General features: G+C 40.8%; 1 protein-coding gene across 3 annotated transcripts in view; it reads right to left on the minus strand.

Moving 5' to 3' along the window:
• Nucleotides 1–3,428: 3,428 nt before the first annotated feature.
• The window catches only part of LOC126457300 (transcription factor A, mitochondrial), a 103,621-nt gene continuing 89,327 nt past the window's right edge, over nt 3,429–17,722 (minus strand). For 2 of the 3 annotated variants that reach the window (XM_050093483.1, XM_050093481.1), the window contains one exon: nt 3,429–3,768. The gene's annotated coding sequence lies outside the window, so the exon portion shown is untranslated. Of the gene's footprint in view, nt 3,769–7,655; nt 7,676–17,722 lie in introns of all 3 variants that reach the window. The other variant, XM_050093482.1, reaches the window with a different exon arrangement.

A 17,722-nucleotide genomic window follows, 5' to 3' on the forward strand; every position in this document is an offset into this window, starting at 1 on the left:
GACTGAACTATGAGGTGCTGGGTAGGTGGATTAGACAGATCTTGGTCCGTAGTATGCGACATCATATGAACCCTGTTGATGGTTGTGAATGGGAGTGGCGTAGGGATAGACTTGGATGATATGTAGATTGGGTGGATGACACAGCACCACTTTATGATAGGTGGGAATCATCTTGGGTTAGGATACTCTCATTTCAGGGCAGGATGAGTGATAATCAAAACCCAGTTCCAGTCCAGGATGATAATAGCATGACGAGAGGGATGCTGGTTTTTAGCTTTGTAGCTGTAATAAAATACATATTTTTGAGTAAATGTTATGGAAATGTTCTTGTAGAACCTAAATAATTTAGGGTTAAGGGAGACTACCCACCGAAAAGCAGGAGCATTGAGTCGTCAATAGGCACACACAAAAAATGGAAAACTTACTAGCTTTTGGAATTATTCTTTGATGAGCCCTGAGTAGAAACACACACACACACACACACACACACACACACACACACACACACACACCTATGTCCCTAATGGTGTCAGGTAGACTGACAATGCCAGTGCTATTTTGCAGCAGGTGGGCTGGCTATGATGGGGGTAGTGTCGGATGAGGAGGGGGAAAGGGGAGGAGAGAGAGGTAGGTGAGAGGTAAGGAGAGAGACTTGGAGGTGGGTGGCTATTTGCTCAGAGGAAGGCCGGTTTGCTAGCTAGAAATCTGGGAGGGAGGGAGGGGTGGTGGCAGGTATAGTTGTTGTAGCCGGTGGGAAGTAGCGCATGCTGAAGGCAATGTGGGGGAAGTGAATTGGGAAGAGGCGATAGGTCGGAGGAAGGGGAAGGATGTGCTGGAAGGAAAGCTCCCATATGCATAGTTCAGGGAAAATGGTGGTGGAGGAAAGGATCAAGACGGTTAGGGCCCCACTCTTATTCGTCATTGTTGATGCCACCTCCTTGCTGACCAACATCCCTCATGTCATGGCCTTGTTGCTATCCAGCAGTACCTCTTCCATTGCTCTTCAGACTCCAAACCCAACACCTGATTCCTGATACACCTTACCAACTATATCCTGACCCACAACTATTTTTCCTTTGAAGGAAAAGTTTACAAACAAATCCGTGGCAAAGCCATGGGCACCGACATGGCAGCCTCAAACGCCAACCTGTTTATGAGGCATCTAGAAGAAATCTTTCTTGCCTTCCAAAACTTCAACCTCTAGTCTGGTTCAGGTTCATGGATTGTATCTTCATGGAATGGACTCAGGGCCAAGACACCCAGTCCACATTCCTTCACAATCTCAACATCTTTTCTCCCTTTCACTTCACCTGGTCCTCCTCTAACCAATGGGCCACTTTCCTGGACATTGACTTATACATCACTGATGGTCCCATCCACACCTCTGTCTACATTAAACCCACCAACAGCACCAGCATTTTGACAGCTGCCATTCCTTCCACACCAAAAAATACTTCCCATACAGCCTAGCCACCTGTGGATGATGTATCTACAGTGATGAGAACTCCCTTCACGAACAGACATCCCCCCCCTCCCCCCCCCCCCCCCCCCCCCACACACACACAACATGTTCAGTTTCAATGGCTGCTTCACAGCCCAAGCTATTCTGATTATTCCCTCCACCACTCACTTCTCTGAACTACACATTAGGCATTGTCCCTATAATACATCCTCTGCTTCTTTAATTGCCCTTGCCTCAATCTCAGGTAACCCATTGTCCCCACACTCTCCACGCAACAGTTTCCCCTTCTCTGCCCTGTCACCTACTCCCAATTCAAGCCACCACATAGCCTTCAGCACATGCCCCTTAACACAAGCCTCTACAACTATACCTGCTATCCTTCCCTCCTGCATTCCTAGCTGGAAATCAGCCTTCCTCCAAGCCACTAGATGCCCAACCACAGTCCCTTTCCTTACCTCCCATCTCCCTCTCCCTCTACCTGCCCCACCCCACCAAATACTAAACCCACAACACAACCTGCCCATCAGCAGCTCTGTGATGTGGCACTTTTGAGTAAAATGCTGAGAGCAGAGGGAACAGCAGAATGCTTCATATTTGCTTCCAGAAGCCAACACCTGAAATGCCAATAACACACTGTCTAAGACATGCCTAAAGTATTTCAAAAGACTGTTGAATGTAATAAATCTGTGTTAGCAGCATAAAATATGTTAAATTCAAATTCCTTTGTGTCCCTCTTGTTGTTATACCCAATTGCAACCATATATAAATATATGTGAACTTAAAAGCACTGCAACTGAAAATACTGAAAGAAAGAATGTGAATTACTAATTTGATTATTAGATTATTTTACCCCAATACTTTGATTTACTATGTTCTTTCAAAATTTTAAATTACTTGGCTCAGAAAATTATTTTTTGACTTAACACACTTACACAGCTACTTCAGAAATGTATTTGAATCTGACTTCTTGCTAGGAGTGGAGGGGAATACCAGGATGAGACCTTGTAAATTTCATCAGCATTTTCGCGCTGTGTTACTTTTTCACATATATGTAGCCACTCTTTTGCACTGTTTTCCATCTCTTTTCTCTGTCACAGCACTCCATGACACTTAGCATCATTTTATGGCACCACTATGAATAACAGCCTTCTTTTATGCAAAGGAGTTGCCAGATTTGACAACAAGCTGCTAGACTTTCACAGATCCCTCCACTCCCATAAAAGTGGCACATACATAATAATAATGGATGGAGATGAAGCAAACTACTGGAATGAGATTTGATTATACAACTAGGGATGACAGACAACATAAGGCACATTTCACAGTTTCTCGTGCCACTGTGGACAACACATTGGTCTACACAGTATGACAAGGTTTTGATAACCCACTATGTGTAACATGTTAGTTGTGCATTTTATTGTAGTACTGGTACAAGGAATGGGGAATGCCTGAAGACACCTGGAGCTGAAATCCCTTACAACTGAAACTGTATGCTAAGCAAGGGCTCTAGGTCATATTCTTGCTTTTTGCAGGTAATTGCTTATAACTAAGCTATCAAGGCGTGACTTAAAATCTGTCTTCACTGACCAGTTGTTGCTGTATCTTTCTCCTACTTTCCAATTGTACACCACTAAAACTAAAGCATAAAATCAAACAGAAGAAGGGATAAGGGATAAACAATACATGGGATTAAAGTATCTTGCGTCAGAAAGACTCAGCTCTACATATATACAGAGAGCAAGATGTGATCACAAGAGTTAAAACTCCATAACATGACTAATGTGAAGTCCTTCTCAATAACATTTAGATGGCAAAATTTAAGGTGGTGTAGATACCTGAATGTTTCTGTTCTTCCGTCAACTCAATAATGAAGACTTAGTCTCATGCGAACTGTTCCTCATCACAACTAGATATAATATCTCAAAATATTTGCTTGGAACACAGAAAATATGTTGAAGTCAAGAGATTTATACAATGTAATTTATTACACAGTTTGAAAAACACGCTGTATCAAACACATCTGGTGCAGATCTCATGGATGTTACAAAACTACTTTCAACAATACTCTGGGCAATGATGATTCAAGATACACACTCTCTTCAAAATTAGTCTTCAGTAACATTTCTGTCCAATTGGTAATTCACTAAGGCAACTAATGTTCAGAACTCATTTAGCACGTGAGCAAGTGACTCAAGAGATTTCTTCTGACAGTCGTCCTTACTCCTCCAACCCCAGCCAATGCTCGAAAGCTTCCCACAGCAACAACCATGGTGCTACAATAAGACCATCTGCAATATCCTCAAGAACTGAAAAAAATAGTACCATTTTAACAGAAAATTCTTTCCAAATAAAAATGAAATACAATTACTTTCATACTTGAAGGCAGCTAATGAAAATACTTATTAATAATTTAAGTATTATGAAAAGGATAGATCGCTACTCATCATACAGAGGAGCCATTCAGATGCAGACAGACAATGAAAAGACTGCAATACATTTTGTCTTTCAGCCAAATGGTCTTCTTCTGAAGTATAAAATATACATACTTTCACACAAGTGCAACACACATACATACACACAAACACAACCTCGGTCTCTGGCATGGAGTGGGGAGCAGGGTGGGGTGTGGGATGGTGTAGTGCTGCTGGTGGGAGCATGTGGAAATGTGGTGGGGACAGGGTAGGTCTGCTAGGTGGTTTTGTGGGGGGAGGGGGGGGGGCTAAATTAGAGAAGGGGAACATGAATGTCAGTACATTGGTGAAAAAGCAGGCTGTGTTTTGCTGGAGTGGAACCAGGGAAGGGGATAGGTAAGTCGAGCATTGGGACTAGTGAAGATTGAGGCCGGGGGCTTATGGGAACATAGGATATATTGAGGGAGAGTTCCCACCTGTGCATTTCAGAAAATGCTGGTGTTGGTAGGAAAGATCCAGATGGCACAGGCTGTGAAACAGTCACTGAAGTGAAGCATGTTGTGTTGGGCAGCACGTTCAGCAACTGGGTGATGAGCAGCAATCTATCATTTTCATAATAATATTGTTATTGCAAGCTGGATTTTCCATTATTAGTACATAATTCAATATTTAGAAGGATTTCTCTAAGAATGATTACAAGAAAGATATCATTATTTGGAAAATATCATTGTTCTAACTACATAATTTTCAAAATTGATGGTTATCATTTTCCAGAGGATACAAAGACAACTGTTTTATCTTTCTGTTACATCACTTCTGATTGAGGTTTTTGGTTGATCATCAGAACTAAAAACCGGTTAAAGGTAGATACCAATGGATCACATGGAAATACAATAAAGTGGACATATAGAAATACTTGAATTTTTACAAGATTAATACACTTTATTGAATCATTACAAGACCTACTATAAATATATTAAAAATCATATATTTTCTTAAATTGCATGTGTTCTGTATCACACACACAGTCCTGTCTGGCCGTAACAACTTGACAATTTTGCTAGTGCTGCCAGAAATGGAGAAAATCGGCGCTACTTGAAAGATATTCATTTCTCTCTTAGTGCTGCCGATGTCAAGCTGCCCCTAAATGTGAAGTATAGCAAAAGGCTAGCGTCCACTAACAAATAACTGCTGTAAGTACTTGCTAGGTGTTTACATTAGAACAAAAACTTACTCAAGTTTACTTCTTCATGTTACTGGGGCAAGCTTATTTCAGGAACTCACCGAAAGTACTTGTTACAGAAGTGCAGTTATTCTTAAAAATCAGATTAGTCACCACTGTTACTACGTTATTATTTATGATAAAAAAATTGTGACAAAATGCAAAAAAACAGAAAAAATATACAAGGAGCACATACTGATGTTACCAGGTAACACCGTTCAATTAACTAAAATCAGAAGACTTCACTTAGATTAAAAACTTTGATGATGTCATATGCAGATGTCAAACATCTCTTGTCTATTGTATAATCAGGTACTCAATAACAGGATACAAAAAGGCAGTGCAGTAACTCACCAAGAGACTGCCTTTTAACTACCCTTTGATTTTTGCAAGCAATATTTACTACTTTTACCACAAATGTTCTGCATTTATGTTCATGATACCATTAAAAAAAATCAGCTATAATTTAAAGACGTCTGTACTTCCATTCTGCTTTACCTTCCAGTGAAACAAATTGATTGGTAAACTAATTTCACAGTCCCTTGAATGTGGTACCAATTACGAGTATTTAGAGACTCCAACAGTACATTTGTTTCGGCCCATCTGTCTTTGTGCCATTCTCCTTTTTGACAATGATATTTTCGCACTGAACACACACAACCTATATAAGTTTGAGAAGTTCCATGAAAAGACAAATTTGGCATGTACTTGCAGCAAGATGCAAGAAAATAAATGAGTTTTCACCCAATAGCGGAGTATGTGCTGCTTACAAATTTCTTTGCTAATTAAAACTGTGCCAGGACTCTAACCTTGGAACCCGACCTGGTACGCAGTTCGAATTCATCAGGAAGTTTCATGCAAGAAACTGAAGAAACTGTTAGCATTAACTTGCAAACTTCTCGAATTTGACAAAACTAGCTGACAGAGATGGGAGAGGGGGGGGGGGGGGGGGGGCAGTTGCAGACATGGTCGTTCGTAATATTCCACCTAATTCTGTGATTGTATAGATTATGCCTTATACCACAGCCTAATAAATATGATTTTAGGATTACAATGTTAGAGTGATTGGAAGATGAGCACAGAAACAACAACAACTCAATGAGGAAGGCGAACCGTTATCCACAATAAAGGAAAACAAACCAGCTGTGAAAGTGTACATCACGGATAGAATTGCTGAACACAGAAGCCAAAAATTAACGTATTTACCACCTTACAACTGGGATCTAAATCCGATAGAATTGGCATAGGCCAAAATAAAACAATTTCAGGGAGAACAATGTCACTGGTGACATGTCGAACGAAAGATAGCAGAATCTTCTTAATACTGCATAGGGCTGGCAAGGTTACTGCAGGAATGTGCAGCAGCTGGAGCAAGAGTACTGGACACAAGATGGAATAACAGTAATGGCCATCGATGAAGTTGTTATTAATACCATGTGTTCAAACGATGATTATCCTGAAACAAATATAAATGACAGTGATCTATAGTGAACATCATGTTGACAGTATGCCAGGCACAGTTAATTACACTTTGTAAACATTACTGCTGCCTGCATTTAGTAAATGAAATGTGCAAACAGATTTCAAAAATAAGTTTTTTACTTTCAATTCATAATTCATCTACATTCATTTTTCATTGTTTTCAATACATAAATAATTCATAAGTTATAGGTAAAACTCTTGAGCATGAATATGTCAACAAATTTAGTATTTCCAGTCCAACAGAAGTGTCACTTAAGCAGGCAATACTTCGCGAGTGCAGCCTGTAATTTCGTGTTAAGCACAAAACACCAGCAGTGGGGCCAGCACTGCCACTATGCCAATCGTCAACTTATCATGGGCAAACAGTACACTTCGGAAGAGACTATAAAGATATTACACTCCTTACACGTTTACTGTCCTGTTGCAATACCCAGAATGAATCTTTCACTCTAGAGTGGGATGCATGCTATTTTGAAACTTTCTGAAGGTTAAAAATGTATGTTGGACCAGGACTCAAATCAAGAACTTTTCCTTCACCTTCACAGGCTGTGTTCCTCTGATTCAGCTATCCAGACATGAGTCACAATCTGCCCTCACAGATTCAATTTTGCCAGCATCTTTATACTACTTTTCAAAATTCACAGAAGTTGCCCAGTATACTTGTGTGCGAATAGCACTCCTAGAATAAAGGATATCAAGCAGAAATGACTTAGCAACAACATAAAAATCATTTTCAGATTGAGACTTTCACTAAGCTGCAGACTGTGTGCTGTTACGAAACTTCTTGACATGATAACTGTGTTGCAGATCAGGCCTCACCATGAAACTTCACCTTGGTGGAAAATTCTCTTACTGACTGAGCTGTCGAGGCATGAATTGAGCTATCCTCGGAGCACTGCAGGGTGAACACATACACACACCACGGGAAAACATACAAACTAATAAACACATATGGGCCATAATAAACTAAATATGAAAATGACAGATTTTCATTAAATACTAAGCTGAAATTATTACATATGAAATGGACATTTTACATTCACAGCTGCAAGTAAAAAATGTATAAATACTTGCTTACCTTACAATCCTTGTGGCAGACTTGTAATGAACAAAAAATACACCATTATCACATAGGAAATAATCATATTTTCAAATAATTTTATTGTTCTGGATTTTGCATTTTTTCTTTTTTTTAAAAAAAAATCATTTCATTGTACACTGTTGATAGAACATATGCCCAGCTGCATTCCTAGCATTACCAAATTGCATATGTTGCTACAAGCACTAAGTGGAGGCAAATTGCAGCTTCTCACATCCCAGTCCAGTTAATCCATGTACTGTAAGCAGGTTACTTACACATAGAGGTGACAAAATTCTTAGGATACCTCCTCATATCTAGTCGAACCTGCTTTTGCTGGGTGTGGTGCAGCAAGTCAATGTGGCATGGACTCAAAAGGTTTTTGGAAGTCCCCTGCAGAAATACTGAGCCATGCTGCTTCTAAAGCTGTCCATAATCGTGAAGTGTTCCTCTAAAGCTGTCCATAATCGCGGAAGTGTTGCTGGTGTAGGATGTTGTGCACAAACTGAATTCTCAACTATATCCAATAAATGTTCAATTGGATTTACTTTGGGCAATATGGGTGACCAAACCATTCACTCGAATTGTCCAGAACGTTCTTCAAACCAGTTGCAAACAATTGTGGCTCGGTGAAAGGTGCATCGTCATCCATAAAAATTCCATCATTGTTCGTCAACATGAAGTTCAGGTGTGGCTGCAAATGGCCTCCAAGAAGGTGAACATACCAGAGGAGCCAGTCCATTCCATGCAAACACAGCCCACACCATTATGAAGCTACCACTAGTTTGAATAATGCCTTGTTGACAACTTGGGACCATGGCTTCATGGGGTTTGTGCCACACTTTAACAGGAAAGCAGGAGGGACAGGGCATTGGGAGAGAGTGGAACACGAGTGGGGAAGGGGAATGTGAACTGGGAGGAGGTGAAAGGGGAGAGGGGGTCGAAACTGTTGGGTGGAGGGTGTTGGGACAGTAGGTCACCTTTGGTTGGGGCCAGGGAGATTTCAGGAGCAGAGAATGTGTTGTAAGGATAACTCCTATCTGTGCAGTTTAGCAAAGCTTATGGTGGAAGGAAGAATGCAGATGAGCCAGGTTGTGAAGCATGTGTGTCAGATGTACTTGACTTTGTGTGTGTGTGTGTGTGTGTGTGTGTGTGTGTGCGCGCTTTCTTTTCATTTCTGAAGAAAGCTTGGCAGGAAGCTCAATGTGTGGCAGTCATCTCATTGTGCCTATCTGCTATCCAACATGCCATCTTTATGATGAGTAACAATCCATTATTTTCATAATATTGTTGATATTCCAACCTGGAATTTTTACTGCTTCAGTTTATCACTTTGTAATTTATGCCTCAATTGCAGTGTTTCAAAATAATCATAGCCTTAGAAATTAACAGTGCAGTGGCATGAGTAGGGCTGCACTTGGCCCTATGTCATACTGGAGAAATCATTGGTTGCCAAATATATGTGTATTGTGATTATTTGCTCATTTCATTGTCCTCTGCTCACCACTACTTTTAACAGTCAGAAACCACATATAACCACTTGATTTCTTTTTTATGACAGATTGTGGAGATTTATAACTTTTGGGCAAGAAATTTGGCCATAATTTAACAAAAACAAATGTTTTCAGCACTGCTGCAAACAAATGACTTAAGAAAAGAAAATTTTGCAGTACAACATGTTTACATACTAGAAACACTTTCTACTGACAATAGAAACAACCTCCATTGACCAATTAACGATAAATGGAAAACTCTAGAGTGTATTTCACTTTTTCTGCCTGTTACATAGTTTTGTCTTAAAATAACTAGATTCTGCAACATACATAATTAATATATGAACCTTAAACTTCAGCACAGTAATCATTTTGTCATTTAAAGAAAATACAGTAGGTTGGTTGGTTGTTTTGGGGAAGGAGACCAGACAGCGTGGTCATAGGTCTCATCGGATTAGGGAAGGATGGGGAAGGAAGTCGGCCGTGCCCTTTCAGAGGAACCATCCCGGCATTTGCCTGGAGTGATTTAGGGAAATCACGGAAAACCTAAATCAGGATGGCCGGACGCGGGATTGAACCGTCGTCCTCCCGAATGCGAGTCCAGTGTCTAACCACTGCGCAAATACAGTAAATTTGAGATTTGTAAGTTATGACTTAGAGGTAAATGAATTAATTATGTACTTCTTCATACTCTTATGCAGCAGAGGTATGTGGTTTAATAAGTCTCATATCAACAATCTGAAACCCTCAGCTTCACTTACAGGTAACACACACTTGCAGATGGTCTACTGTCCCAGAATAATTAATCACCTCGCAGCATATATTAATGCCAAATCACTAAATGTGACTGTTCGTTAGACATTTGAGCAGAGCAAAAACAAGTACTGCTCCAAACTGAGGTGACAAAAGTCATGGGATAGCGATATGCACATATAAAGATGTTAGTAGTATCACGTACACAAGATATAAAAGGGCAATGCATTGGTGGAACTGTCATTTGTACTCAGATGATTCATGCAGAAAGGTTTCCAATGTGGTCATGGCCACACGACAGGAATTAACAAACTTTGAATGTGGAGTAGTAATTGGAGCAAGAAACATGGGATATTCCATTTTGGAAATCATTAGAGTACTCAATATTCTGAGACCCACAGTGTCACGATTGTGCCGAGAAGACCAAATTTCAGGCATTATCATTCACCACTGACAACACAGTGGCCGATGCCCTTCACTTAATGACCAAGAGCAGCGGCATTTGTGTAGAGTTGTCAGTTCTAACAGCCATGCAACACTGCATGAAATAACCACAGAAATTGATTTGGGATGCACGATGAATTGATCCGTTAGGACACTGTGAAAAACTCTGGTGTTAATAGACTTTGGCAGCAGATTACCGATGTGCGTACTTCTGCTAACAGCATAACATCGGCTGCAGCGCCTCTCCCGGGCTCACGACCATATCTGTTGGACTCTAGATGCCTGGAAAACTGTGGCTAGGTCAAATGACTCAATTGCAGCTGGTAAGAGCCAATGGTAGGGTTTGAATGTGGTGCAGACCCCACAAAGCCACGGTCCCAAGTAGTGAGCAAGGCACTGTGGAAGGTAGTAGTGGCTCCGTAATAGTGTGGGTGGCTCCATAATAGTCCTGCAATAGACTGGGTCCTCTGGTCCAACTGAACTGATCATTGACTGGAAATGATTAGGCTCAGCTACTTGAAGGCCATTTGTAGCCATTCATGGACTTCATGTTCCCAAACATCAATGTAACTTCTATGAATGACAATGTCCCATGTCACTGGGCCACAATTGTTCATAACTGGTTTGAAGAACGTTCTGGACAATTTGAGTGAATGATTTGATCACCCAAATTGCCCGACATGGGCGATTTTGTGCATAAAATCCTGCACTGGCTACAATTTTGCAATTATGGGCAGCTATTGAGGCAGTATGGCTCAATATTTGTACAGTGGACTTTGAACAACTTGTTGCGTCCTTGACATGTCGAGTTGCTTCACTACACTGGGAAAAATGAGGTACAACATGATATTATGAGATATTACCTCAGTGTAAATTGCACAATGGGTTTTTCTCTGCATTCTCTGCATTATCACAGCCAAATAAAGAGTTGAAAATGGACAAACAGGGCATCAAAAATGGCTCTGAGCACTATGAGACTTAACTTCAGAGGTCATCAGTCCCCTAGAACTTAGAACTACTTAAACCTAACTAACCTAAGGACATCACACACAACCATGCCCGAGGCAGGATTCGAACTTGCGACCGTAGCGGTCGCGCGGTTCCAGACTGTAGCGCCTAGAACCGCTCAACCACACTGGCCGGCACAGGGCATCAAAGTGACCAGCATGGGGCCTTAGTTTTTTTTTTTTTTTTTTTTTTTTTTTTTTTTTTTTTTTTTTTTTTTTTTTTTGGGGGTGCTTGAATGCAAGCACAGTAATTAAGAGAAATTTAGGAGAGGTCCTTAGTGGAGGGATCTACTTTTTAAAATCATTATATGGTGATGTAGGTTAATCCTGGTGGGCCCTCATTTGCAAATATTCCTGGTGGGCCCTTATTTGCAAATATTCAACAGAAAAATTTTGAATTTCCTGTGATGCTCTACAGTTTTGATAAAGGGACATGTAACCAGCATAACTGTTCAAGTACAGGCTCATATTCAAAAGGTTAGGGCAGGAATCCTGCACATGTGCGGTGCACTTGCACGCGTGCAGTTAACAGGTGTTCCGCGTGCACACAGGGGCAAGCTGACCACCCGCTTATCTCCCGTCCCCACCATACCTTCTGTCCGCTCGTTCCTCTGTAATGCGTTTTGTTTCCTAGCTTGCTTTATTGAGTGAATAAATAAGGTTAGTAGGAGTGCTTGAAAGAAATCATGGTTTGAAAGAGTACCTATTACCTACGATACGTTTTATTTAATTATCACAGGTGGAGTTTACAATACGTTTAATATATGGAACAAAATTTCTACATACAGACAAACACAAACAGTTATGTAAATTTTCATCACTGATGTTTGCTCTTAACCGAGACTTGTTAATTCAGCAAATGGTTTTCCAGCTCTCGCTATATTAAGCGCAGTCTTATAACTTGCACATACCGCTGGGCTATTATTGTCGTCGTCCTGAAAACTTCAAAACAGTGCATAAAATTTTAAATCAGTTAGATGAGAGACATGACGAGAGAAAGTCGCAGATCTCTCGTGACAACAGCAACTACGACAAATTCAAATGGCTCTGAGCACTATGGGACTTAACTGCTGTGGTCATCAGTCCCCTAGAACTTAGAACTACTTAAACCTAACTAACCTAAGGACATCACACACATCCATGCCCGAGGCAGGATTCGAACCTGCGACCATAGCGGCCGCGCGGTTCCAGACTGTAGTGCCTAGAACCGCTAGGCCACTACAGCCGGCCTACTACGACAGATTCATCTGGTATCATCAGATCGCTCTTCTTAAGCTCAGTCAATTCCCCATCCGCTCAGAATCCAACAATAAATTGTACTCGTCCTTGTGATATTTATTGTAATGGCCTTCAATACTAAACTTCCGTTGACCATTCCGTTGACCAGCGAGAATACTGCCACATATTAAACATTTAGAATTTTCACGTTTTTGAACAAAGAAAAAATTATTCTCCCATTACTTTTTAAAAGATAGCAAATCTCCACTTCTCCGTTTCTTGAAATACAACGTTCACTACATAGTGCTTGCTTCGCATCAACGTCTGCAGCTTAGCCTGGCACTATACTGCCGCAGCCTGCCGGCTGTCACCACAGCCCCAGTCGACGCCTGCACGCGTGCAGCGCTGTGCGCTCATGAGCCACGTGCAACGTTTGCCCGCCCCTGGGTTAGGAGTTTGATTCTTGTCTGGGAGAAAAAATGAGAGCAACTGAAGAGATTAATATTGTGATTTTTTTTATTCTTATTTTTCATGTTTTGTTTGTTTCATAACAGTTTTCTAGGTATTCAGCAATATTAACCAGAGATTACAGAGGTGAAAAGACACTGTTATAGACCAATGCAATGAATGTAGAAGACGGGTATAATGTGAATGGCAGTTTTCACAAGAGTTGACAAAAAACAAAAAGCTATCTATTTTGCTGTCCCCTCAGTAGCAGGTAAAACACAACATCTAACAGCCTGTCTGTAATACCACCTAATGAGCAAAGATTGCTCCAATTTGTATGCACAACTGTTTGGTTGTTGGTAAGGACAGACAGACATAATGAAAGTATCTATTTGAAACATACAAGGGGCTACTCGATAGTTCGCTGAATAGCAAGGTCTTCGGCAGATTTCAATTAGTACACTTTTTTCTAATAAGTGGGTTATGTTTTGCCCTGTCCTTTTATAATATAACGTTGGGTGTAAGCAAACAATGTGTTGTTTTCTTGGGCAAAATGCTGCAGAAATTGTTGATTCTAAAAACAGTTTGCAAAAATGATGCTTTAGGAAAAATTCAAGTGTATGAAAGGTTTTCTCATTCCAAAATTCATGATATTCTCTTCATGTTGTGTAACTTTTTTCTCTTTCTTTTACTGGCTTTATTTTTCAGTATCTTAAAATTCTTTCTTGCTCATGTACCTACTGATCACCTTGCTCTCTGGGTTTAGTTTTAATTTTTCTCTTTTTGTAGCTGGTCTTCCTAGTCCATTACAGTTTGCTTTTGCATTATCTGCAGGAAATATCAGAGCATATTTTGCTTTTAATCTGCACTGATGTCTCCTGAGATTAGACACACCCTGTTAGAATAATAATAATAATAAATCCACTGCAGTACACTCTTAATAGAATTAGGACTGTGAATAGGCAAATCAAAGTACCAAGCATAAAATCTCTGGAATAGCAAAAAACGAAACCTGACATGAACTGGAAAGAAATGCAGGAAAGTTATGCACAAAATAGTCAAATTGACCAAGAGAAATTATGAACATGATCAACTATTATTACACATTCAGAGATTTTAAAAAATTAAATTTCTTTATAACTTTCTAAAAAATACTTGCATAACTTTATTATAAAAGTCTGTGACACAAATTAAAGTTGCATGACTGCTTTGTGACGATAGTTTGGAAAATGACAGGAAGCTAAATAAGAACGTACTGATGTGAAGTTTGTTATTTGTTTTATGCAACCAATGTGCCATGGGACCTGGGCATTATGAGACTGTTATAAACAGATAACCACAACAGTCTTTGAGAACTGATCAGCACTGAATTATCACTGAAGGTCACAAGGGAGAAAAAAATGTAATTAGTTATTTTATTGGATTAAAAGAAGAGACTGATAATATATTTATTTTGCAGTTCTTAACAATTATATCTGTGGATCTGACACAGTTTAATTCTCACATCACCTGTCTGATGTCTATGAACAGTTTCAGTGTTCAAAATCTCACAAAAATTTATTAAGAGAATAGAATTAAATTATGAAATAAAGAAATTGTTTATTTATTATTATTACTATTATTATTATTATTTCAAATAACAGGAATAAAAGTATATTTGGGTCAGTTAACATGTGAAATAAAGAAATTGTTTATTTATTATTATTATTATTATTTCAAATAACAGGAATAAAAGTATATTTGGGTCAGTTAACATGCAGAAGAAGAAGAAGAAGAAGAGGAAGAGGAAGATGAAGAAGCAGTAAAAGATGATAAAAGAAAACACACACACACACACACGAAGGACTCTGTCCAACAGCTCAGCAACATTTAGTATTCTTTGTGTATATATAAATCTCTCAGCGCTTCAGCTACCACTTAAATAATTATTTGATTCCACTCAGGGCTTCTTGGTAACATTTAAGTAGACCAGTTTTTGATTTAGGCACTGTGTAGCTATACAGCTGCAGTCTAATTTTGTAATCAAGGGTTTTATATCTTCCAAGAACAAACTTATTCGATTTCAGTCACAGAGTCTGTACCTTAAAAAAGAACACAGACAAAACAGCATTATACTCCTACATAATTAGTTGGCCCTTTAAGATATATCAAACATAAATGTGCCAGTAAAATTTTAAATGATAACATAAATTTCTGGTCTTCTGGCCCCAAAATTTTTGTTAGTTGCTGGTCCTCAAAGTGTTCAAGTTTTGAATGAGAGTCAAGCACTCTGATTTAAGAAATTCGTTGCACATTCTCACATGCAACATTATTCATCTTTTGTACAAGGAAATTTACTCTGAAAGTAATGCTTCTCAAGCCACCATTTGAATATTTTCTAGTGACATTTTAGAAATCAGTTCATTTGAGAAGTTGCCAGATAGTGCCAAAAGACAGATTACTGAGTATGTGTAGCTATGGCGACATAGGAAGTCCGTGCTTGATGTTTGCTCTGCTCATATACATTCATTGCATTTCTGTTTAGAATTTCATGTGTAGTGGGGCATCATGTGACCATGTGCAGTATGTTGTTTGGAGAGGATACACAGAGTTTTTTTTTTTTTTTTTTAATTTTTATTTTTTTGTTTTAGGGCGCAAAACGTCTATGGTCATTAGCTCCCAGTCCGTGACTTAGGAAACAGTAAAAAACCGAAATTGAAAACTAGCAGCAATGGGAACGAAAGTCATAAAATTGGAGAAACTAAAAGCAGAAAGAAGGCTTAAAACTCCGCGACAGAAAGGGGTTGGTTGTCCCCAAAAAAAACTTCAAATGACTGACGTCATTTCACTGGCACTAATAAACTTGAGAACGCGGTCGGCTGAGCGCGTGTCATCTGCTAAAATCGACGATATATCAGGCGATAGCTGTAGACGGGAGCGTAACGGATTAAAATAGGGGCACTCAATTAAAAGGTGTCTTACCGTCCACAGCTGAGAGCAGTGGGGACAGAGTGGGGGGAGGATCGCCGCTTAAAAGATGTCAATGGCTAAAAAGACATTTCCCTATCCGGAGTCTATTTAAAATTACCTCCTCCCGACGATGCGTTCGGGAGGAAGAGGTCCAAGCACAAGGAAGAGCTTTTATGTCCCGCAATTTATTATGGGGAAGTGTCGACCAATGCGTGTGCCATAAATGAACAACACGTCGACATAGAACACTCCGTAGATCGGCGAAGGGAATCGATTGAACAGCTGGCCGAGGAAGAGAGACTGCAGCCTTGGCTGCAATATCAGCCGCCTCATTTCCACAGATTCCAACGTGTCCCGGGAGCCAGAGGAACGCCACCGAGACGCCCCCCAGGTGGAGCAAGCGCAGACAGTCCTGAATCCGGTGGACCAGAGGGTGCACAGGATGAAGAGCTTGGAGACTGAGGAGAGAGCTGAGAGAATCTGAGCAGATAACGTATTGTATCCGCGGATGGCGGCGGATGTAGTGGACAGCCTGGAGAACAGCGTAAAGCTCCGCAGTATAAACCGAACACTGGTCGGGAAGCCGAAAGTGATTTGGGGTGTCGCCAACAATATAGGCACTCCCTACACCTAACGATGTTTTCGAGCCGTCGGTGTAAATAAATGTGGCGTCCGTCATTTGTGCACATAGAGCAGCAAATGCCCGACGATAAACAAGTGAAGGGGTACCATCCTTGGGAAATCGACAAAGGTCACAGAGCAGGCAGATCCGGGGACGGAGCCAAGGCGTTGCTGTACCCCAAGTAGTCAAGAAGGTTTTAGGAAAGCGGAAGGAAAGTGAATGGAGCAGTTGACGGAAGCGGACTCCCGGTGGTAGTAGGGAGGAGGGGCGGCCTGCATACCCTACGTCAAAGGAGGCGTCGAAAAAAATGTCATGGGCTGGATTAGCAGGCATGGAAGACAGATGGCTAGCATAACGACTCGGAAGGACTGCTCGCCAATTGGACAGCGGAGGTTCAGCAGTCTCAGCATAAAGGCTTTCCACAGGGCTGGTGTAAAAAGCTCCAGACACTAAACGTAATCCACGGTGGTGGATAGACTCGAGACGCCGAAGAATAGACGGCCGAGCAGAGGAGTAGACTATGCTTCCTTAGTCCAATTTCGAGCGCACTAAGGCGCGATAGAGGCGGAGAAGGACCACTCGGTCCGCTCCCCAGGAGGTACCATTCAGGACACGGAGGGTGTTGAGGGATCGCAGACAGCGAGCCGAAAGATATGAAACGTGGGAGGACCAGCACAGTTTTCTGTCAAACATAAGACCCAAGAATTTAGCGACGTCTGAAAATGGAAAGTTGACAGGACATAGATGTAAGGAGGGCGGAAGAAACTCCTTACGTCGTGAAAAATTAACACAAACGGTCTTACTGGGAGAAAAACGGAAGCCGGTTTCGATGCTCCAAGAGTGGAGGCGATCGAGACATCCTTGAAGACATCGTTCAAGAAGGCTGGTCCGTTGAGAACTGTAGTAGATCGCAAAATCGTCCACAAAGAGGGAGCCCGAGACATCAGGAAGGAGACAATCCATAACTGGATTGATGGCAATGGCAAACAGTACAACACTCAGCACAGAGCCCTGGGGTACCCCGTTTTCTTGGGAGAAAGTACGGGAGAGAGTAGTGTTCACCCGCACCCTAAATGTGCGCTCTGCCATAAATTCGCGAAGAAAAAGGGGCAGCCGACCTCGAAAGCCCCAAGA

The sequence above is a fragment of the Schistocerca serialis genome, chromosome 2, assembly GCF_023864345.2.
Source record: "Schistocerca serialis cubense isolate TAMUIC-IGC-003099 chromosome 2, iqSchSeri2.2, whole genome shotgun sequence".
In the NCBI taxonomy this organism is placed as follows: Eukaryota; Metazoa; Arthropoda; class Insecta; order Orthoptera; family Acrididae; genus Schistocerca; species Schistocerca serialis.